This window comes from Nelusetta ayraudi, unplaced genomic scaffold, assembly GCF_046127955.1.
Source record: "Nelusetta ayraudi isolate G7.1 ecotype Tasmania unplaced genomic scaffold, CSIRO-AGI_Nayr_v1 ptg000168l, whole genome shotgun sequence".
Taxonomy (NCBI): Eukaryota; Metazoa; Chordata; class Actinopteri; order Tetraodontiformes; family Monacanthidae; genus Nelusetta; species Nelusetta ayraudi.
In genome coordinates this window covers 962,501-986,363 of record NW_027466218.1, presented here as the reverse complement: position 1 = coordinate 986,363, position 23,863 = coordinate 962,501, and the positions used below count along the sequence as shown (strand labels likewise).

The window sequence follows — 23,863 nt, the reverse complement described above, 5'->3', positions numbered from 1 at the left end:
GCAGCTGTTCCAGTGTTCAGCCCCGAATTTAAGGTCAACCCAGACACACCCCAGATTTTGTCAAATTTCCTTTCCTCTCACATTCTCATGTCTTGCACAGAGGATTTCTCTCCAAATCAATGGTATTTATTTTCCTCTGGTGAGAGCTGCCTCGTGCCTGTTCTGCGTTTGTTAGCTGCCGCCAATTTCCTCTCACCCGCCCGTTGCCGTCTTCTTTTCCTGCAGCTGTTTCTGCCCCTGGCATCGTTTTGTAAGGATTTCTTCTGTCCCGGCCTGACTCAAATTTAAAAAAAACTCCAAGGCTCCTTTCATGTCGACGGAGCTACAACCGGGCTGGGAGACAGGAAACTTAAATTAATCGTCGGTTCAGCCGCTCTCGTTGCGACCTACTGTGAACATTCAGCGGCGTCCCACAGAGCCACTTGGGCAAATACTATCTGTCATGTGTCAGAGGGCAGGCAGGGAGCGAGTCGGCCGCGGCACCGAGGGGCACGTCTCGCCGCTCTCCACAGCCAAATGAGGTCACACGTTGGTCGAAATGGAAGAGCCGAGCCCGTGAACCAGAAAAGCCACATTCAGCGACATGCGGTGGAAACCTGGGATATGGCAGGATCCCCGGCGAGGCAGCAGGAGGAGGAAGAAGAAGAGGAAGAGGACTGGACTCCTCCCAGCTGCCACGCATCAGCACATCACACCAGTCACAAGTTACACGCCCCATTTCATCTGGAATGCGGCAGGCCCGGCGAGCGGAATGGCATTGCCGGCGCATTCCGCCGGCTTCTCTGTCACGTGCCCGTCCTCCACCTCCCCCCCCCCGGCTTATCTGGGGAAATCTAGTCTCTTGGAGAACATACCTCCAGCTCCGATAAGAGAGGTTGGCTGAGGGCGGCGGGAGGGGTGACGTTTAGAAGAAATGCCAACATATCTTTCCTCAAGTGGAAGGTCGCGCTACGATGACCCGCGTGACAGCTCCCGTTGGTGGAGGGGGTGGAGGTTCAGAGGTCACCGAGCCAAGTGGATCTATGCGTGGGACGGGGGTGTCCCCCTGGCACTCACACCCACCCGTAGATACCACCCCCCCCCATGGCGCAGCAGCACAGAATAGTGGCAAGGAGAAGATACCCCGGCAGAAAGACCTGCATGGCCCCACTCCACCTTTATAACGGGATCAGTCTAACCTTTAACCCCTCAGAGCCCGCCCCCAATGCCCTTCTTTAAGTTTTGAAGACACCACCTCTACCTCCTCCTGCTCCTCTTCTATTCCTGGCTACAATCCACCCCCCCTGCCCCCTTCCCAGCGTCCCACTATTGTCTGGCCTGGAGTACTTACTCCCAGATCCCCCTGCTCTGCATGCCTCTCCTCAACGGGGGGTCGAGGACAGAGGGGCTGACTTAAAAAAAAACAAAAAACACCCCCGGGACTCATCAAGGCATCACCCTCCGGTCTGCTAAGAGAATCAGACGGCGACCAATACCACAGATACTTTGCACAACATGCTGTCGGTTAAGGGTTTCTTTTTTTGTCGTTGTTTTTGTAAAACCCAACAAACTACGTAAGACAGGAAAAGGAGGGAAACCGGGGGTTTTATGATCCTTGAGCATATGTTTCCACTGAGGGAGAGCAGGAAAAACAAGCAGGCGTTCAGGGAGAGACTCCAAACCGTTGGCCCCCGAGTCGTTCCCAGTTGGGAGAGAAGCCGTTCGCGAATGCCCGATGATGTAAATGACATTGCCAATGACACGGACAAGCAAAGCCTGGCCACCTTTTCTGGGGAAGGCCTTTTCTATGGAGCCTGTCTGTAAAACGTCAGCGGTGTGTATGTATCTGTAGGACTGTTAGAGCCCCGACCAATGGTGGCATTTGCATACATTTGCAAGAGGTGAAGGTAGCGCTGCCGTGTAGCTAACTGTGAATAGAGGAAAGTCTCTTGTACATGTGTCTGCGGCCGACACGCTATGCAGTGGCACAATGCCAACACACAATGGAGGCCAGGCGGGCCACTCATCACTTTTCCCTCTTTAACCCTTTGAGAGGAGGACAAAAGAGGTGGCTGACAAAAAAAGGGCGAGGGGGTGGAAAGAAAAGAAGGCAGTAAAGGGAGGAGCTGTGAACTATTCTGCGCTTCTTCAGGCAGGCCTGAATGTAATGGGTTTTTTTTGTTTTTAGATATATATACGCTGTCTGGCATTTTAAATGTGGCTGCTCTGTAAGGACAGGGCAACGGACGCCAGGCACATTCTTAGATAAAAAACAACGTGATTACAGCTGTAAAGTAAGTAGCTCCATTCTTTCACATATCCAAACAGGCTTCTGCTGGGCTTTTTTTTTCCTCTTCTCCTGTTTTGCTCGGCGTCACTGTTCAAAGAGAGAGCGGTTTTCACCGGGGACACCGTTGAAAATGAAATAACAAGGGGAATTTGCTGTGGAGAGTCACTCCAAAGTGTCACAGTGCAGAGGTGAGAGGCTGGCCTGCATTATAAAGTGACTCTGAATCACCCGGGGGGGGGTTCGGTGCCGAGGTATGACTGTGTCGTGGACATTAACCTGACTGTTAGCCTGCCATCCCCAGACCTCGCCAGTGATGGACGCACATGAAAGGGACCACGACCGTCGTCAAAAAAACCAACAAAAAAACAAGGCTGATAAAAAAGAGCTAGTAAACACAGCGGGCGACTGACCACTGATCTCCATCTGGGAAACGAATGCAGGTACTGCCACCGCACCATGTGGCTCATGACTCACGGCATTTGAGACAACGTGCAACTGTTTAAAAAAAACAAAAACAAAAAAAAACACCAATTCGTGCCAGCGTTGGAACTTTGGGGAGGGGAGAGACGAAGGCTGTGTTTACAGAAACACACACTGCTAAATTTTAACAGACAGAAGGTCGTTCTGTGCAACACCTTTGTTTAACATAGCTGAATGTCCAACACGCAGAGGCACCAGTTGTGTTTCCGCGTCTGCGCTGCTAAAGGGGCCAGACAGGCAGCTCGCTGATTTATAGGCTTTTGCCCGTGGCCACGCTTTCCCTGGGCAAGCGGCCGTCCTCGAAGCCCCACCTCCTATTAGTCTTATTTACAGGGCGAGAAAGAACGGCCTTGAATTATTTAGGATTTCCCACCAGTGCACACAAAGAGGAACCACGGTGGCGTTTCAGCGGAAAGAAAATCTGGAACACAGCACCAACATGGAGAAAGAGGCGCTTGAGAAACATGGAAGGTTTAAGACTGCCACTTTTTTTTTTTTTTTTTTCAGCTGCTGCACAATTTGCATCAACCACAACCACTACAGCAAAAAAAAAAAAAAGAAAAAAAAGCCTGTGTGACCACGTAACCTCTTTTTTTGTGCCTCTGTCAGAATGACCTTGCATCAAACTGGAGGAGGGGTCCGTGCTCAAACTCTCGTCCTCCTGTATACCACGTTCACAGCAGCAAACAGACGCTGGCAGTAGTAGTACACTGCTTATCTCAATGCAAATTCATGCGCAGACACACACACTCGCTCACTCACAGAGGCAGTGTTGCTGGATACTCTCTCACTCGGAGGTTCTCATTAACAAGCCAAACATGCCTGGAGAGGCAGACAGACTCTAGTGATCACGGTAAACAACCACCAGGCTCCCGCGTCTAAACTGAGACTGCCGGAGCGATGGCATCACTCGCTCTGCGGATGATAGCGGATGAAGGCGGTTGAGGGATCCGCCTTTTTCCATACCGCCAGCCCACGCCAAGGTGGTGCCCCACAGGAGAGCGGCTGGTATGTATAGACCAGAGCTGGAAACAACGTTCTCCTTCCAGAAAAATAAACACACCTTCAACATTGACAGTGAGGGGCCATATTTAAACGTAGCAACATCATGGCACTCTAATACTAGTAATAGTAATGCTCACTAAGGGTGCAGGGAATTGGGAAAACAACGTGCACCGAGCATGTTGATGTCGCAATGCTGATATGAATTGTAATAAATGTAAAAATGCTTTAAAATAACACAGTTTTAACGCTTTCTCTTTGGTTCAGGCCTCCCTCTGATGTACATTAGAGCCCAGAGAGGGACTTGACTGTACGGAACACCGGAATAAGGCAACACGATTTCCATTCCGGCAACTTGAGAGGCAGCCCACTTCATTACAGCTGATATACTGACAATGAACCGACTTCACTTCTGCCAGCGTTGGCAACGTGCAACATTTTAATGCCTCTGAAAAGAAATCAGTTCGTTCTTCTCACCACCAGGTTGTTGACTCTCCACACCTGTACGGCGTTTAAGTGGCCTGTTACTCACTTCAGCCGACTAGCAGACGTCCAGGGCAGGGAGGCTCCACCTGAAGTGGCAAATTCACTGTCACCACCAAAGTGGAAACAGATAGTACACCAACTGTAACTAACTGCAGCTCTGGCAGTTCTTTGCAATATGCACGTGAAGCATGTTGATATTGGGATGATATGAAGTGTAGCGCGGTCATAATTCTCAACAGCGTCACCGGACTGCACTGAGGAGAAAAGAGCGGAACTGAGAGCGAAAACAAACAAGTGGGTACAATTTTAGATTGTCCAATTTATCGGCACTGGCAGGTTTTCAGATTTTAAATAAAACTGTAATGACCCAATCCAGATCCAGGCTTCTTTTAATTGTTTGGTTTTCCTAATGGGCTAGAAAATTCCCTGGATTTTTTTTTTTTTTTTTCCAATTAAAAACAGTGAACAGTGAGTCTCGACTATAATGTCCCATTTTAACAGCCATCCATGGCTTCAAAATAAATTGAACGTGGAAACAATCAGTGAACCCTCATTTCCTGGCTGATAAGGAAGTTTTAAAGCCGACCTGAGAATCCGCATCCAAAAGTCTGTCAACCCTTTTATTCCAATTCATTCTACGGCACCTAACCATGAAACACGAGATACCAATTTCCCCACAGTGGGATCAATAAAGGTCTTCTTCTTCTTCTACGTGTACAACAAGCGCAGGCTATTTTATTACGTTCTCACACTTAAGAGTGGAATTAAAGACTGTTCACAACAATAGCTGTTCTCTGATCTTACAACAAGGAACTACCTTTTGCCGATCAATAAGACTCTCGGCGGCTCGTCAACGCAGGAGAAAATGCAACTGGAGTCGGCGCAAATCAGGGAGCGGAGCTGCCGGCCTGCATCAGTGTCTGAGCGGAGATGGACAGAATGCTGACTAGAGCATTAGCATGCCGAGAGGGGGAAGAAAGCTCGTATACGGCTGCTGTGCCCGCTAGCTGTCGGGCCGGAGGGATTTCAACACGAGGCCACTGGGTCAGGAGTGGAACCGGGGTCAATACCACATCTTTGGACCTTGAGGCAAAATCTTCAGGGCGATTGTAACTCAATCTCAGCGGCGACGTAGGAACGTGCCGAGGGTCAAATACAACCGACGGCAGCTTCTTTTTTTTTTTTCTGATTTTATATCCTTTCTTTGGTTTGGATGAGAGCCAAGACAGCAAATTACGAGAGGCTGTCAATTTGATTTGACAAGGTTGTAGCGCTGCCGACAGCAAGTGCTGCTCGCGCAAGAGACCCACGTGAGAATTTCCCCCACGTCCCACTTAAGTCAACTGCATCGCTCTGCTTTACATTTCAAGCACACAAATCAACAACCCGCCAAACAAAAGAAGTCCATGTAAATTTTTGTGCTCCCCCAACAGGCAGCGCGGGCTCGTGGCAGAGACGGAGCTTATTTTCAATTTGCAGCCAGATTAGCTGCCACGTTTCTGATCCTGTCAGAGCAGCAGAGATTTTTCTATTCCAAGTCGTCTTGAGTGAGTGGCCTTTTTAGTGCCTGCTTCAAAAAGCATCCCCCCCCCCCCCCCGTACCCGAGCAGCTGTCACTTTCAGCAGGCACTGAGGAGGACGGAAGCGGGGGAGGGGTCCTTTGAAGGAGCGGTTAAAAGTGATGCGATAAAAATAAACTGGGAAAGAGGAGAAAATTAATTATACATAACAGACAGTTCACTTGGATGAGCACGACAGAGAAACTGAGGCTGCTTGCCTTCAAGAAAAAAGAAAAAAAAAGACGAAGAAGAAGAAGAAGAAGAAGAAGAAGACGCCTTTTTCTGGCAGAGGAAAATTCTGCTACGCCGCCACACTTGGTATATTTATTTGGCTGCATCTGAAGTGAGTCATGCAACAAGGAATCATTTTAAGAAGGTCAAGGTGTCAAACAAAACAAACTGAGCTTTCATTTCTAATTCGGCACGCCGGTGCACACTTCGCCTGCAATTCAGACGGTTCCCTGGGACAGAAACACGAGTGCCAGACTCCGACAGCAGACCAAACTTGACAAGACGGCTCCCGTCTTCCTCCCGATTAGCACTGATGAGGATTTTGCCGCCGGCACCCCCCCCACTCAGAATCGCCTCTTGACACGTTCCGTAATGCGGCGGCACTTTGCGGTTCAGCACCGCCAGCCGTCTCTCAGTCGCAGCTTCTTATTCAGGCCAAATAGAGGTCATTTCTATTTGAGCAGTCAGTCAAGACGGACCCGCCAGGTATTGGCGAGTGAGTTTATTTCATATTAAGGCTTGTCGGATGGAGAGATGTTAGCACCACGAGGGCCGCGCGCGCGCGTGTGTGTGCGTGCGTGTGTGCGTGTGTGTGTGCGTGTGCATCTGTGGAAGTGTGTGCACGGCAGGGCCCTGGGGTAGAGTCCCGCTGCTGGTCCCTCTTTAGTGTGTTTTAATATTGCTGCTGCTGCTGCTGCTGCTGCTGCTGTGTTGCTCCTCGCCTCGGGGCACGACGCAAACCCCAGAGAGACCCAGAGAAAACACTGGGAGAGAGGAGGGGAGAGCCGGGGAGGGATGCGACAAGGCTCAGGAGGGGATGCAGCAGAGGGGTGACGGGGCGGGGGCACGATGGGGGAGAGACGGCAGCAGACACTGAAGGGAAGTGACGAGCGAGCGGATGGGCTCTGAACGCAAAGCAGGTTTTGGGAAAGGGTTCCTCGGACAGCCTCGCAAGACCCGTGTAAATGGGCTCTTCTCTCAGGAGGAGGCGCAACCTCACGCACGAGACGACCAGAGAGGCGGCAGCCAGGCCAACGAGTCCTCGTAGCACATTTGAAATTCTGCAGGAGAGAAAGAACGATCGTGGCGGACAGATGTAGGTATAAACCTAGATGAAGTCTGCTTGCAAAAAACGACACAGGTCGGAAAGACAAGTGCCACGCAACTGGGAAAGGTGTGTTATGTGTGTTGGGGAGAAAAAATTCCAAAAAGCCAGAAGAAGGCAGAGAGCTGGAGATGGCAGGAGAGACGGAGGGGAGAGCTGCGAGATGGGTGGAGGCTCCGCAGACAGCAAGGGGCTCTTGACAGAAGCAGAGGGATAACGCAGCGGGGGGGGGGGGGAAATTGGAAGGCGGTAGGATCGGCGGAGGAGTCGGCGGAGAGGGAAGACAAGAAGAGGAAACGCCTAAAGATGAGGTCGACGCACTGGGTTGGAAAAAGAAAAAGGCGAAAGAAGCTGGAAAAGGAGGCGGATGAAGCCGTCTGGCGCAAGACTGTAACGCTCTGCCTAATGGGCGTGAACATCATAGATATAAAACATCAGCTGGATGCATGGAGGCTATAAATCACAGTCTTTATGACCCCCCCCCCCCTCAATGACTAAGGCTTCAGGTCTCTGAACGCTAAACGATGACGATTCTGTGTTGAATCTGAGACCATTGTCGAGAGAAACCAGCCAGTAGCGTTTTTCTCCCACCTCCAGGGCACGGCGGCACGGCACCGGGTCCAGATTCAGTCCTCACTCCAGCGCAGCTTTGTCACCCGTCTCCAATCTAATTAGACTTTAAATGCGCCGCTCGCTGAAAAGTCCAGAGGAATGCGACGGGGGGAGGAGAGGCGAACAAAGGCAGGAGCACGGGGGTGCAAAGTGCACATGTCAGCTCAAATTCCAAAGTTTGGACATCACAGACTCAAACCTTCGGGGGCCAGCAACCGCAACCGGACAGGAGGTGGGTAAAAAAAAAAAAAAAAAAAACTTCATGACACTGCTGCTCTATTATGAGCCAGATCTGTATCATAATTAGGGGGAAAAAAATTGAGGCAAATTGCATATAATTTTCTGGCTGAGTTGCCAGCTACGATGTGAAAAGGGACGCAATTTTGCAGAGGTAAAAAAAAAAGAAAAAAAAAAGACATATTTTTCTTAAAGACCTCAGCTGCATGAGCGGTCGAGAGTAAATTGCAGCTTGGCAATGTTACTGGGTTTTAGGCGAGATAAGAAGTAAAATGGACTTGTGAAAAGAATCTATCCGCAATCAATCCACACGTGAAGACCTTGATGATCCTGCCAGTCGTGAGACACGCACCCACAGCGGCGACGATGACAATCTCAGTGTTTGGGTGTCGCCACTCAGCGCGTCCAAGGCAATGCCTTATTAGAGCAAACTTGCGCGGTGCGGTCGCTCGCCCGGTGTCCGTCAGCGTGTGGATGATTTAGAAGCGTGACTGGGCACCACCTCTTAAACAAACACCCATGTCACGGTTCAAATCCCAGCACATTTACATGTGAATGCTGCCTTCCCCCCCCACCCCCGCATTGAACTGTCAATAAGATGCTGCTGCTGCTGCTTGACTGAACAGAGGCATAAAAAAAAAACTGGGTCACGTCACTTATGATAAAGAGTTATCCCATTAACACCAGTGTCTAGCAGTATGAAATGCACCAGTCAACAGCAGCAGGGTTTTTTTTTTATGCATTCACTGTTGTTAATCCACAGTAGGGCCACCAGCTGCTACACTGGACATTGAAGTGATTTTTTCCCCCCAATTTTGGGGGGGGGGGGTGATATTCACCAAATCTGGCAACCCCTCCTTTATCCTCTCCACTCCCCACCAAACACAACATCTCTTAGCTTCTGATCTCTTTAATATAATTCAGTAAAATAGTGCGCGCTCTCGTTGTAATTGGGTTACTTTGGATTTATTTTTTTTGTTTTCTCTTGATGCACAGCTGAGGGGAAAGCCAATGCTCAGTCCACACACACACACACACACACACACACACACACACACACACACACACACACACACACACACACACACACACACAAAAAAAAGAGAGAGAATGGAAATTCAATTGCCGTCGAACAACAATGCCTTACAAATTGGCTCTCGTTTATTAGCAGATTAACGCCCTTTTCCGCGGCGCACACGGGCAATTTCTAATTCATTCCAACGGGCGGGTCGATTCTGCGGCTTCCCCTCCTCCTGCTTCTCTCACTTGGGTTTCTTTGAAAGCCAGCGAGCGCAACATTCCCCCTGGAGGAAAATCTCAACACAACTCCTCCCCGAGGTCCGTTTAGGATGCGGGGGGGGGGGGGGGGGGGGCAGAGCAACGCTGGAGAGGGTAAATAATGTTAGTTTGGACCAGGGTTCTGAGCTATGAAATGTTGGAGGTAAAGGGCGTGCAGGCGTCCAGCGAGACTCGCTGCTGCTGCTGCTGCTGCTGCTGCTGCTGCCCCCTCGCCGAATACCTGCGACCGTGCGGCGGCAGAGGCAGCGGGCAGCGGTCCGCCTCGAGACAAGCCATGCTAACACCAACCAAGCAGACCAACCGACACTGTTTTGTTCAATATTTCACCCAGTGATGCCCTCACTGAAGCTCAGACTGCCTTCATTTAAAAAATAAAAAAAAAGAAAAAGAAAAGAAAGAAAAGAAAAGAAAGAAAGAAAGGAAAAGGAAGGGAGGAAGAAGAAGAAGAAAAAGCCGTTGAAGCCACAAGGCGCTGCACCAAACCGGAGCTTCTCCTCCACTTCTAGAGGAGCACGCGCTTGGCGCGCACCAGGTACAAGCGGTCCAATGTCGGCTTAAAAACCACAGCGAACGCCTTCGATCGTAAAGTTAGCTCGTTGCTAAAGCTACGTGAGGAGCCCACTCTCACAGCGGGGGGAGAAGTCGCTTTGGTTTGGGGTTCGTTCGACTGCTCCTTGCTGCTGGTGGTGGTGGTGTTGGAGGGGGAGGAGGGGGAGGAGGTGGAGGTGGTGGTGGTGGTCACGCCGTGGCGCACAAACACACACTCTCTCGCGCGCGCACACACTTACACAAGCTGAGCAACACACACCGGGGGCACTAAAGCACACGGCAGTGCGCAGCCCAATCCGTGGCTTGTGTGTCTGCGCCCGGTTGCTGTTCATTCCTGCTACCCGGAGGTGGGAGAGGTGGTTCGGGAGAGGTGGTTCGGGAGAGGTGGTTCGGGTGGGGGGGGGGAGAAGTCGCGGTCGCCGACAGCGGAGGAAGGCACGGAGTGACGGGGGAGGGAAGAGAAAACAACCCCGGTCGGTGAAAACTCCCCGCACGGAGTTGATCTGAAGAACGGAACCGAAATAACCTGAATCCACACACACACACACCCGGGGACCGGCACCGCTCGGAGTTGTCTCGCTACTTACGGCTTTCAGGTGATCCTCCGGGAAGATATCCTCGCCATGGTTCTCTTCCGTTTAAATTCCAAAACTTGGGATCATTCCACTGTGGTGACTGGCGGAGCGGCGGTGCTCTCTCTCCGGCGGCTCCCTCCGTGTGAATGGAGAGGAGGACAGGAGAGGAATGCAACTCCGGCTCCAGGAGACACGCAGGGAGGGAGGGAGGAGGGAGGGAGGGAGGGGGGAGGAGGGAGGAGGCGCCCCCTGTTGCTGCAGTACTACCCCGTTCCCATGGAGGGCGCCCCGGGGCCGAGTCATGTTCTGACAGGTGCACTTGCAGCTGAGAGCAGATGGTTTACTTTGTTTTGTTTTGTTTGTTTGTTTTTTAATTTAAGTTAGAAACTCGCCAGTCGTAGTCCGTTTTCTTTTGCATTCTTTGACTTTGTATTTGAGGGAGGATTTGAAACCCAGTGGAAGATGAATCTTTGTTTTTTTTTTATTTTATTTCACAGACTCAGTTAATTACAAAATATGTTTAACTTTGCTTTTATGATTATTATTACAAACATAACAAAATAATGTATTAGATGGTGTTTGTAAAAATAAATATAATTCCAACCGAAATACGCCTTATATCATATAAGCAACAAATATGTATTTACAACTAATGTGCAAGAATACGTCGTAATCCAATTTGCCATTTAGTCCTTATTCTGGCAAAAACACTGAGTCGCGTAGAGGAGATGAGTGGAACAGTTTTATGTAGCAAAACTGCCAGATTGGACTCTCTGCTGTCTATCTAGTATGAGGTCGAGCTGTCCGTCACGCGCTATTTATGATTTGACTCACAGCTCTCAGACTTGACGTTCGAAGGCTGATTTACAAGACAAGATCAGAGCTCTAGAACAACTGATGATGAGCCAACGTAGACAGCTAATGTCTGACTAGTATCTAACCAACTGACTAATTCCTTTTGTGTTGATTTTGCTTCCAGTTTACAACCCAAATGACACTGTGTGCTCAAAGATGTTTGCCCAAACACCGCCCTGTTTGACAGCAAAGCATTCTGCGAACCGCGTCGTGACACCCGGTATACTAACTGTACCGCACTGTGCTACGTTTTACCCTCAAACAAACAAAGTGTCTTTGCCCTCCCCAATGGAGTAAAAAAATAACAAACTGAACTCGTAGTGACTGGGGTAAGAATTGCAGGTGCCCTCAGGTAAAATACTCTCAATCAACTGCAACCCGTAGCGTGAAACAATCCCACAGTCTGCCTTCAGCGAACGACCTGAACCTTGGCACGAAAGGTGTGGTCGCCTCGCGGAGAGAGTGACGTAATTGCTCATCAGTCAGGCATTTGTAAACTTTGCATCATGCGAGCAGCAGCAGCAGCAGCCTGTCAGCGCTGCCGCAGAAGAATCCAAAGCAGGATCGCAGAGTCGCTACAAATAAGTCAGATAATGTGATTTTAAATGACTTGATTTCAAACTCTTTATTACATTACCAATATGACGTGCTGGCTGGGTTTGGATTGACTTGAGAAGTGCTAAACTAGACTATGGACTTGATTAATTTGTTGTGTCTAATCCATCTTTATTTGGTTATGGTCACTCTTTCAGAATGCAAGACAATATCGATTTTGATCAAAAAAATACAATGACGCTTGTGACATGAAGTTTGAATATCGCTGCAACGAAACAATTTTGGGGAGCTCTGTAAAGCCCTTTGAAACTTACTTTGTAAAAATTGCTTTATATATAATTGAACTGTTATTATTGCATAGTGAAAATGGTTTGGTATTTAGGTGTGTACATTTATAGTGTTTTAAATGTCATGCATGCAAATGCATTTTATCACAAATTTGTACATACACACACACACACACTCATACCCACCTCCTCCGCATGTCCTCATCTGATTTCTCCACATCAACACAACCAAAGATGTGCAGGCTGAAGCAGCAGCAGCTTATTTTGCCAAACTTTAGTACATCTACTTCCACGGCAGCCCTGGAGTCATTTGCTTCAGGTCAGTAGTTTGAAGAGGAACAACAAGCAAAACATTTCTGGGGTCTTACATTCTGAAATGTCTTTTTGACCATTAGAATTACGGATGTTTGTTGAGAGATTTGTGGCTGTCTTGGGGCCTCTGTCAATAACCTTTAACAGCTTTGTTTTATTTTGACCTGTGGTACGCAGCCAACAAGAAAAAAAATCAAATAAAAAGTGTTTTTCCTGGGTTTTTTTGTGTGTTTTCACCCTTGGCCTTGATTTGTCTCTGGGTTCACTTTGCAGCAACCTCTGTCACCTCACTGTCTGACCTGCATGACATCAGTGTTTGCATGCAAACACTGTCAATCCGAGCTGAACAGGGTAAATAAACCCGAATCAAAAACGCTGCAACTGGCTGCTTGTATTTCCACTCCATCTACTTCAGCTGCCTGAGTAAAAGTAAAGGTTCATTTGTTTATTAAGGACGGCACAACAATGTCGGCAGAATTTGCTTCCGGTACAACATCTGCTGTACTTGGTTTGGCCACCAAACAAGGTTACGTAAGAAAAACAGCTTTCCCCAGCTGTAAACAAAGATCTGCAGGACAGCATTGTGACGCTAACGGCTTGTGAAGCACTGGAAGGTGCGATTCGGTCCTCTGTGTGGTGCAGAACTTACAAAAAAAGAAAACTTTTCATGTTATAAGGCAAGAAACATGCAAGCCGAGTCAGACGAAACGGTGTTTAAAATAGAAAATGCCCTGTCAGATGATGGGCGACAGGTTTGGCTCCACAAAACAAGGGCTGGCTAATTAAACAAGGAGGCTCCGGGCTTGTCTGTCACGTCCAATCAGCTGCCACGTTCACGCCGACTAACTTAAACTGAGTGACACCATGATGACGGCTTTTGGACACGGAGCGGCGCCCGCAAGGCCTCCCGGACTTTCTGTTTTCCTTTTTTTCAAACCCCTTCCCTCTGACTTGTGGTAACTGCGCCTTCAAGACAGTGAAAGTGACTTTGAGAACTGAATTCCAATTTCCATCAAGCGGTCCGTGATGATCGGAAGTGTAGCGAAAAGTGTGTTTTGGGCACCGTTCCACCGCGTGTCTGCGAGCGAGCAAACTTTTCGGAATAAGTGACTTATTTAAACAGGCAGCTCAGGTTACTGATGACACTCCGGAGAGCAGAGAGCAAGATCCAGCACTGAGCACACCACCTGGCTCCATGCACACACACGTGCACACACACCAGGGTATGTGTGAGTGTTGTTCAGAGACGTCAACGGAATGCGTACTTATTTATTTATTTATTTGTTTATTTATTTATTTATCTAATGGAGAAGGATAAAGGGAACGGGAATAAAAAGCGCAGCTGAATTTCTGCGGGTGCCAGAGAATTTCCCCGGAGCCTATCGCACCGCCCAGCTTTCAACGACCCTCAAAAAGCGCAGTGTTTGCAATTAGAAATGGTTGGTTTAGCCACAGTAAGACTGAGAGATTAGCCTCAGTTACCATGTGAAAGGCCTCTGCACAAAGGCAATTCCTATCTGGTGCTGAAACACTGACACATTGATTGGCTTTGAGCGAGCGCAGCTCTTCGTGTCCGCCCGAGTTCCACTTTAAGGGCCTAATATTTTTTTTTTCTTTCTGTTGCAAAATACATCAAGTCTGTGCGTGGTGCAAGCGGAGCCGGGACAAGCGGCGAGCTAAAGTTCACCGGTTCGCGAGATCATTTTTCTGTTTTTTGTGTCACAACTCTGAAACAAAGATGCAGAGGCTCGAATAAAACTCTCCGGGCGCCGGATGCTCTTACCTGCAGTGAACAGCCAAAAGGCGTTGTGTGCACCATTCTCTCTGATGTTGTTTTTTTTGTGTTTTTTTTCTTTGGGTTGCCAGGTGAATCCTAGCCGTCGTGATTTGCAGAGGCGGCGCACGGGCCCAGAGAAACTTGAGCTGCGAGCACAGAGAATATTAAATAAATGTACACATGGCTGTTTGGTGGTTTGCTGCTGTTTTGCTCCCTACTTTGTTGTTTGTTTTTTTTTTCCCCTCTCTCCTCCTCATTGTATTCATGCACTATTAATGGGCCTGTGTTTGGCAAGAAGAACAAACGCTTCGACTGCGCCAAGTGATACAAGAACTGACGGATCACAGAGAATAGACTCCTATTTGTCCTTGGAAGCGCACGCAGGATGCACTATAGTTGGTGAACGCACGCGGACTCTGCGTGAGCGCCAAGCGGTGGGCGATGTTCGCACTCCGCAGCCACACGACAAAGATTGGATCGAAGGGTTTGCGGAGAGAATGCAGACGCCATTCGAGCCGCGTTTTCAATCAGAGCGGCTCAAAAACGAGCCGGGTAATTGGCTGGGAAAAAAATGTAGCTACGGTCAAGGTTTTCTTCTGTTGCTCTGCTGAAACTCTAAACTCCTGAAAGAAAGACCTGATCCGTGCCAGGAGGTTCAACCAATCAGACTCGATCACTCAGAGAGAGAGAGAGAGAGAGAGAGAGAGAAAGAGAGAGAGATGCAGGTTCGGCGGCCTTGTAACCCGAGACTCCACAGCTAAACAGCTAATGAGCCATTAATTGGCTAACAACAGGGTGGCTAGCACAGTTACAGGATATCATCTGGTTAAACCCGTCTGATCTGTTTGTATAGTCGCTCCAATCCCATTTCAGTGCTCGGGAACCGCTACTGTTTGTGGAACGGCGCCATCTGTGCACACAGATCAGGACGGAAAGGCCCGGCGGAGCGTGAGCACACTTTCAGAAAAAAAACATTTCAAATGTGTTGGTTTCCTTCCTTGGAGCTTTTAGACGGCGGCGGCGGCGACGTGTTTGAAGTGTTTGGCGAAATACCTTTTAATAATACCGCAGAGTCCTGTTGATCTTCGTCTGTGTGAGACTTTGTGCCGTTTAACCCCTTGGAGGCTGGTTTAGCACGACAGTAAAACACACACACACACACACACACACAACTGTATCTTCAGTGTTTAGTCCGTTTACTTACTGCATGCAAAAAGTAGGGCACTGGGTTGTAGACAATGAGTCTTTGTTTCTCTGGTGGAGTCAAGTTGGTTGCCACCTTTTAGCCCCTAACTGTAAAATTTTGTGGAATTCCATTTAGAACATCTTGATTTGCTTCAATTTCCGTGAAACAAAATGAGTCATTCGGAGTCGCACGTGTCTTTTTTTTTTTTTTTATTGACCTCTAAGAAAAGGTTGATGTAGCAAACACAGGCAGATAATAAAACGCATGCCGATGATTCAAACGAATCCACAATTTGCCTCGGGGTGCGTCTGAGACAGCACCGAGCGCACAAGTCGGCATTTGTTTATGGAGATTGCTAATGCCAAAGTGTGACAGAGCAACCACGCTGACTGCGCGTCAACACGTTGGGCCTGTTTGGCGAGCCATGATCGCACAGACATCAAGGAAGCCGTTAGAGGGAAGCGGTAGGTGGAGGCGGGACGTCTATGAATGTTAACACCGTGCGTACGCTCCGCCTCGGAAACAGTAGCAGTTTTGAGGCGGGCGATGTGAGTTAAGGACGTTTGCTGCTTAATTATTCATCCGAGCACATTTCCCCCCCCCCCCCCCCACCCACCCTCTCCGTGGTGGGAAACCTTTAAGAGGCTCCAGAGACCCGTTCTTCAGAATGCACGCAACCTTAACCGAAGGCTCATTGGCCATGATTTAATGTGCATCTTTTCATGGCCCTCAACTATCAATTAACTGTAAAGTGTACACCTGTGGGGATAGCCTCAGTGGTGTCCGCCGCATTAACGTCCATTAGATGTGAATCACCTGCCTTGGCTGGAGATCCTCAGCTGCTCCCTGTTGCTCCTCTGGGCTGCTTTTGTCTTTTAGAGGGAAAAAAAAAATCCAAAACAAAAGCGCCAGCGATCACAGCGGATGACAGGTCAGTATTCCTGAATGAGAGCGTGGCAGCGAGGCCGCAGAGCTGGCTCTGACCTTGTGGAAACAGTGTGAAGAAGCCAGCAGAGGATCCTCAGGATCATGAACTTGCAGACAAAAGCTGGTGTTTGAAATTCTTTAGAAGCTTTCCAGGTCCTCCTCATCTTCTGCGAGAAAGCTGTTCGATCACTTCCCACCTGAGTTCCTTTTTTCTTCTTGAATCTCATCTTTGCTCTTCTTCCTGTCTGCCACTTCCAACGTATCAATCCCTTGGACACGTCCGAACCGTCTCAGTCTGGCCTCTCTGGCTTTATTTCCACAAAACATCAAACATGCTCCGTCCCTCTGGTGTCCCCATTACTTCCACCCTGTGCAAAAATAGTACCAGTTCGTGGCAGAGGCTCAAGAATGTACGTCACTGCTGCAACCTCAATGCATTCTGCACCAGCAGTCCTCTGTGACACAACATTGCAATACTTGCTGCAACACACTGAAGGCAAAAAAAAAAAAAAAAAAAATTAGGACAGAAGAAGAAGAAAAAAATGACAGCCGCATCTAACTGAATTTCATCCAAGGTCAGGACTTTCAAGGAGACTGTCGCGTGTCACCCGCTGCAACACTTTATGTCAGCTTAGCGCCACCACTGGCCAGTTGGTTAACATCTGGGTGCGAGAGAGGAACGCCTGGGTATTGGCCTTCAGCAGGATGAGATTTGATGAACGCAGCAGGTCGAGGGCACACAAAGGGTGTCCACGAGACCTTCTCTGGGACCAGAGCAGGTCTCATGGACATGCAGCTGAGCAACACAAGGGCTTTGAGTTTGGTATGTTCGCGCCTGATGGTACCAGAAAATCAAAACAATAAAATAAACTGCTCCCCCCCCCCCCTTTTTTTTTTTCCTCCCAGTTCGCGTGGAGCTCGTAGGAAGGTGCTGCAGGACGAATCAGTGCAGGACAATGTTTCAGAGTCTGATCCTAATTAAAATCTAGGCGAGGCCATCAGGACCTAACGAGCTACTGCCGCTTTGTCTGCTGCACTCAAACAGCCAATGTGGCCTTTCTTCACTGGCCTCTAATGTACCCGCCTTGGGGTAGGGTACCAGGAAACACCAGTCTTCTCATTAAGCCTGACACATCTCATTATAGTCAAAAATTACTGGAACCTCTGTCCCAGCTTTTTCCTCCCCTTACTGACCCTTGTTCCTTTTTTTTTTTTGCACTGCCTGGGCCTGAAAGAGAGAGAGTGTGATGGGAAAAGTCAAGACGTTTGTGCCGAGGTCCTGTCTGACTTTTAACATCTCAAGCCAGCAAATACTATTTTAATTTTTCCTGAGAAGTTAAAAATCGCGTCATAACCGTGGACAGAAATGATGTTTTGAGGCGATATTTTCTTTCTTTTCAGAGGGAAAATGATTTGTTTGTTTTTTTCAATTCATGCTTCTCTCAACGTAAACTGTAGTTTGTTGCACTGACAAGTCTTTACTTTAAATTGGACAGTGCCTAACATAGGAGAAAGCTATTCTGTGCCCTTTGTGGTATGACAAATGCACCAATATCACCCCCAGCCGGGTGTTGGCTCCGCCCCTTTTTTCTCACCTTCCAAAAATGCAGGAATGTGCCTGCACGAAGCCTCAGTTTTAGCAGGAAGCTGTGAACAGGGGGCTAAATATGCCTTTTCCTGCAGACGTATGGAGGTATTCTGGATAATTTGCCGTGCAAAGCGGCTCTGCTGGTATGCGCAGCGACAAAATAAAGGTCTGAAAATGCCATTAAGGAACATATTTGTTTCCGAGATGTTTAATTTTGGTCATGAAATCCGCGATTATCCCCTGAATCATGAGATAATTATGTTTAGTTCCAGACAGATGAGATCAGCTGGATCAGCTCGGCTTTTCACATCACAGCGCGCGCACACACACACACACACACCACGAAACACCCGTACTGCTCCTGCCCTTTTCCAGGGGACTCTGGGGAGGAAGTGTGTCACACCGTCTCACTCTAATGAGTGCCTACTTCCTCGAGCTCGTCTCAAACCGGCCGCGGCCTCGTGCCAGGACGTTTCTCCCACGCCAGGTTTTAGGTCTCGCTGACACTAAGTGTTTCAGTCATATTGTGGCGCTGCCCAGGGTTTGCCTGAGCAGGAAGTTTGGAGACTCTGGCCGGTGTTCACGGGGGCTGTGTCGTCTCAGCCGGAGCCCAGGGATGAAAATCAGGAGGTCCCAAGTTTCTCCTGCCAAGCAAACTACAATGGATCGTTTTTGCTTCTCCCAATTTCTTAAAACTGCTCCATTAACAAGTTAATCTCTACACCGCTGCACCTGTACCTCTAATGAGTCTAATGCTGCAGTTTTAGAGCCGCCTCCGAGCACAGATCAGTCTTCAAAAAAAAAAGCACGATTAACGATCAGATTTTAAAGGAAAGCTATCGTCGTGTTTTGCCACTTTCCCCCCCCAGGGCGTTGCCCGTCGTTTCGTCACCTCTCGTCAGCCGCAGCCTCCAACGCTCGGTTAACGCAAAGCCCGGCACCGCCTTGCCCTTGACAGAGGAGCTTGTCAGCCTCGCGCAGTAATTATAGCGGAGCTGACGTCTCCTCTTTCCATTGAATTATTGAGAAGGTGGGGAGGACACAAGATCCCATGTAGTGAGAAACAGCACGGCTCGGGCCCCAGAGGCCTCTGGGTGAAAAATGAATGCAGCTGCATAAAAAAAAAAGAAAAGAAAAGAAAAGAAAGAAGAAAAAAAAAAAACCTTCCCCCCGCCCCCGACCGACTTGCTGATGATACTGTTCTCGTCTCATAAGTCAGCAGAGTTTATCTGAGAGGAGCATTTGCACAATTGCCTCCACTGAATCAGGCATGTTTTGAATGACTGGAAGGTGAAATGTTTAAATTACAAAGGTGAAGAATTCAAACTCTAGCGTTAAACTTTTTTTCCCCTCTGGACCTCGAGCCATCGTCTGTCTCGTCCGTCCAATAAAGCACAGAAGCAGGAGTGATTTCTCCACTGGAAGCAGTAGCAACCAACGACTCACAGCAAACAGTCTGCAGGGCGGATCAGGCCGGCGAGGCCTCACTTCAAAATGTGCGTTGTTCTGCGCTGTGCACACTTGCCACCTTCGGCTGATTAAACATTTTACGACGTGCACTGAAACAAAGCGGCGTTTCTGCCATCAAAGGCCGCACTAATGATCCCCAAGCAGCTGTCATGGACTTCAGACTCATTCCCACGTGGGAAAAGCCGCAGAGTGCCTCTTCGCTTGAACCGGCGCCCCGTTCGCTGCCGACAGAGCTGCAGTGTTTGTCTACTAATTTCATAATGAGGCAGTATAATCAGCACCCTGAGGGTCACAGATGCAGTGTAGATTCTGTTCCCCGAAACGGTTGCAGGAACCTTGAAGTAACGTTTAGCCACTAACAAGATTTGCAATAACTTCATTTACCATAGTAATCCTAAGTGGAGAAGAGCTTCTCGTGGTTTTGGTCAATATCACAGGAGTAACACGGGCTTCTTTCACGTCCCAACCTGGTCCCCAAATCCACATTAGTTTAATAGCCGACTGATGCCTGGAGTTTATTTTAGTTTATTTGATCTCAAATTGAAAGTTGCGGAGATCACAAGCAGCAGAGATGAATCGTCACGGGAACTGTGGTGCTCTGTGAACGCTAAACTTTTTTTTTATAACCGTTTAAAAAAAAAAAACAGCTTTCCTTCAAAGGAGGTCAGAAGATGTCCCTCTGTGTTTATTACATATTCAACAGCGCTGAGGTTACATAATCTACTTTATGGTCGGGCCCTGGCTCCTGCCCACTTGTGACTGATGACTCAGGGCCATTCGCTCACCTGCGAACGCACACTGGGCCTGCACAAAGGTGGCAGAGGAGGAAAAAAAAGAACATTTTCTCATCTTTTCTCAAAGTCGTCTTTCAAACAGGAAGCCATTAAACGGGAGGGAGGTGACGTGTGCAGATACAGGGGGAGGATGGCCGGCCTCAGTTCAGCGGCTTCATCCATCTCCACCGCTGGCTGAGCAGCGAATGGCCCCTTTACCTGCAGCTGTCCCGGACTCAGCCAGCCGAGCAACGGTGCGCAGCCTGGCTCGGAACATTTTTTTCCCCCTTTCTTGAGGAGGAGACGGGGCGACGGGGAGGGACAGTTATTTAAAGACTGAACAACGCCACCTGTGGCAAGAAGTGGTGGCTGCGTTGTGGCAACTTCCTGGTTGGAGAGGCGGCACAGGACGTGTCTGGTAGAGAGTAAATGATCACGCGTGGAGGATGAAGCTGGTCAGGGTTTCACTGGCAGAATTTCCTTTATATTCCAGCTGTTATGATCGGGCTGGATCTGCGTTATATCTTTAATAGCCGAGAAAGAAGTGCTGGTATTGTGAGGGTGTGGATTAATATCCATAAGAAAAATCCACAGAAAGATGGTAAATGCATTGTTCTTGTATATAGCAGTATATTTTGAGATTTTGGATATTAAATCGTGGCCCCACACACTGTACAGCTTAAAGCCTGGGCGTCGCCAAGAAACAACGACTTTACCGCCTCTGATTGGGTCGGCGTTGAGTTCGATCTCAGACTGTAAATATCAGACATGTTTGATATTCTCGATCTTGTGTCAGGCTGCCTCCGGAATGGATAGCAGTGGGGCGGCAGCCAATGAGAAGCAGCGGAGCAGGAAGCGTCGGCGGCCGGGTGTTGCATAATTTAACAGCAACTCAAACCGTCTGCTCAAACTGACCCCCTGTTCTTTTCTCTCTTTTTTTGCCCTTTTATCATCAATGTTGAAGACAATTCAAAACTGCACAGCCAGCTGAAGACTTTTTTTGTTTAATCTTTTTGACTGAAGTCACATGTTCATCTCACAAGTATCCGTGAGAGTGTCCGCAGAAGAATTGTCGCTGCAAACAGCAGGTTTGTGGTCTCATATTCTGGACCTCCACAGTAGCGTGCATGTTCAAATTCTATACCGTTACATAAATATATAAATAAGTCAATCGAATGCCTGCCGGCTCCCACTGTTCAAATATTGGCGCGCTGCCAGCCTCACTTCAGCTGGCGCCAAATATTTGCAGTAAGAATCTGGATTCAGAATCCACTCACCTCTTAGGAGGACGGCCACCTAACTGAATTTCATCATTTCTGCGGTGAGGAAGAAAATTTATCATCATTAAGGGCAGACGTCCTCCTGCAGGATGAGTCAGTGCAATTACTGCTGCCTGTGCACAGTTTCATCACAGATGACAAACTGATTAGTGTCTAATAGAGAGAGGGGGGGCGGGGTGGGGGGGGGGGGGGAGATACCTGTCGTAAAAATAGGAAGCAATTAAGGCTCGTATGTACACTGACCACCTGCGGGACCAATGATGGAGCGTATTAAAGCCGAGGCAGTGGGAAGATTGGCTGTGCAGCTGTGAGACGGTCAGAAACGGGACTTGAGGCAAAGGCTAATGTTTCTGTGAGTCACCTGCTGGTTCCATACGTGTTGCTGCTGAGACCTTGAACAAATGAAGGTCTGTATGTTGCTGATATGTTCATCGTTGTGCTTGCAGATTCTTTTCCTCACGGCATGTAGTTCAATAAAACAAATAATAAATACTGTTTCACTGGATCGAACGATAAAGCCGACCGGCCCACTTTAGATCAAGACTTATTATTTTTTAGAATCATGTAATTAGAACCTTCGGGCGTCCCTAAAGAAAGAAGAGTTGCTTGTTTAGCTATTGAAAAGTGCTATTTTCTGAGATTAATTGTCATTTTTGTAAGGCTGGTGTTATGGTTGAGGTTAGGGTCAGGTTTAGGGGGTCAGCTATGGTGCAGGTTAGGTTATGGCTAAGGCATGGGTTGGGTTAGACTGTGCTCAAAGCAGCAGTAGCCAAATTCGACAAAGCTGCAGGAATTGAGAACCAGTGCCATAATTGATGACTGGTCCAAAAAAAAGCCCTTGGGAATTGTCCTGGTCCTCCCTCTTTAGCCTCTCAGTACCTGCCATCCATCTATTTTGTGTCACTCTGGGTGACTGGAGGTGGAGGCGGGTCAAACCCAGATAGGCGCTGAGAAACAAACTACAATCTACACACACAGTCTAAACTACGCCAGCCAAAATCCATAAAGACACAGAGAGGACATGGAAATTCTTCACAGCAAGCACCTGGGTGGGAATGGAACCCGCAACCTTCTCGCTGTGAGTTGGCAGTGCTGACCGCTGCTTCACTGTGCTGCATAGCTACACGGTCAAACTGATCTTTGACACCCTTCAAACAAGTTGACCCACGGAAGAGCCATCAGCAACAGTGGGCAGCCGTGCAACAGGTGGAGACCTTCCAAGCAAAAACAACAGAAACAAGGACAAATGGTAAAATTGCAGATCCAAGAGGTTTGCAGCTCCATCTCTTCGCTGTCGTCCTAGAAGACGAAGACTTGGGAAAATAAATGTCTTTGGAGCCAAGCCACTTTTTTTTTTCCAACCTAGAGGGAGCAAGTGCGCCGCTTACTGCAAATGTTTGCTTGACAGATTCACCTCAGCCAATTCTAATCATTGGCATCTTAAGCCCAAGGCCAAAAAAGGCCCCCACACAACTCCCACAACTGGACATGTTCTCTCTCCGAGTGCTCTTAAAAAGTTTGAAATGCTCCCCGCGGCCATTTTTATCAAGGGCAACGTTCAGTGTTTTCAACCAGCATGTCCCGGCTTGAGGCAATACAGTTAGCAATAAGTGCAGCCGTAATACAAGTCATCACCCTGCGTACACCATGCAGGTCCCAGGAGGAAACGTATGTTACAAGCAGTCGGCTCGGCTGACCTCGACAGGCTGCTGCCAACGGATGTACAAAAAAAAAAACCCAACAACTTCTGAATGCATCTGTGTCCCAAAAAAAGTTGATTTACTAAAGCAGAAGAATAACCTCTTGAAATTTGTTTACGTAATTTATATTTAAACAAGCGTAATGAGAAAGTAAAGATCAACTGGACCACCCCCAAAATCAACACACAACTTTCTTCAACTTTTCCAGCCAAGATAAGCCACGCCTGTGGAATGATGCAGCCAGGTCGCTCTGGCTCCAGCTCTGGATTCTGTCTCATCTAAACCCAAACCAATCAGCTTCCTTTATGGGTAAAGAGGCCGGAAGGTACAGAAAGCAAGAGTTTGCTGTGAAAGACTTGAAGGAAGAAGCTAATAGAAGTTATAAATGAACAAACTTCTGCAGCTGCTGAAGGGGCTAGCAAAGATGGCACTTTCCCATTGAACAACCAACAACAAACAAGAATGACTGAGCAGACAACATGTTTCAGTTAGCGGCTAGCTACTGACAAGCTAATGTCATCTCCTGCCAAAAACTGGAAGCCGAGACGAGACTGAGACCCTTGAAAAGCGGTCTCAAGACCGAGACCAATCTCGAGTACTGCAACAGTACAAACTAGTGTCCTGATTTTTGGGAGAAGCCACTTCAGCCGAACCTGAACCTGAACCTGAGGCAAAGTCTCCAGCTTCCTGAAAGACGTCTAAAGCTCTGAGATTTCAGTTCGATAAGAAAAGGCATATTTCTTGAGTTC

General features: G+C 48.4%; 1 protein-coding gene across 1 annotated transcript in view; it reads right to left on the bottom strand.

The window, feature by feature from the left end:
• The window catches only part of plxna1b (plexin A1b), a 183,512-nt gene extending 172,939 nt beyond the window's left edge, over window positions 1-10,573 (bottom strand). Inside the window, exon 1 of the mRNA XM_076014237.1 lies at window positions 10,417-10,573. The gene's annotated coding sequence lies outside the window, so the exon portion shown is untranslated. The remainder of the gene's footprint in view (window positions 1-10,416) is intronic.
• Window positions 10,574-23,863: the final 13,290 nt, after the last annotated feature.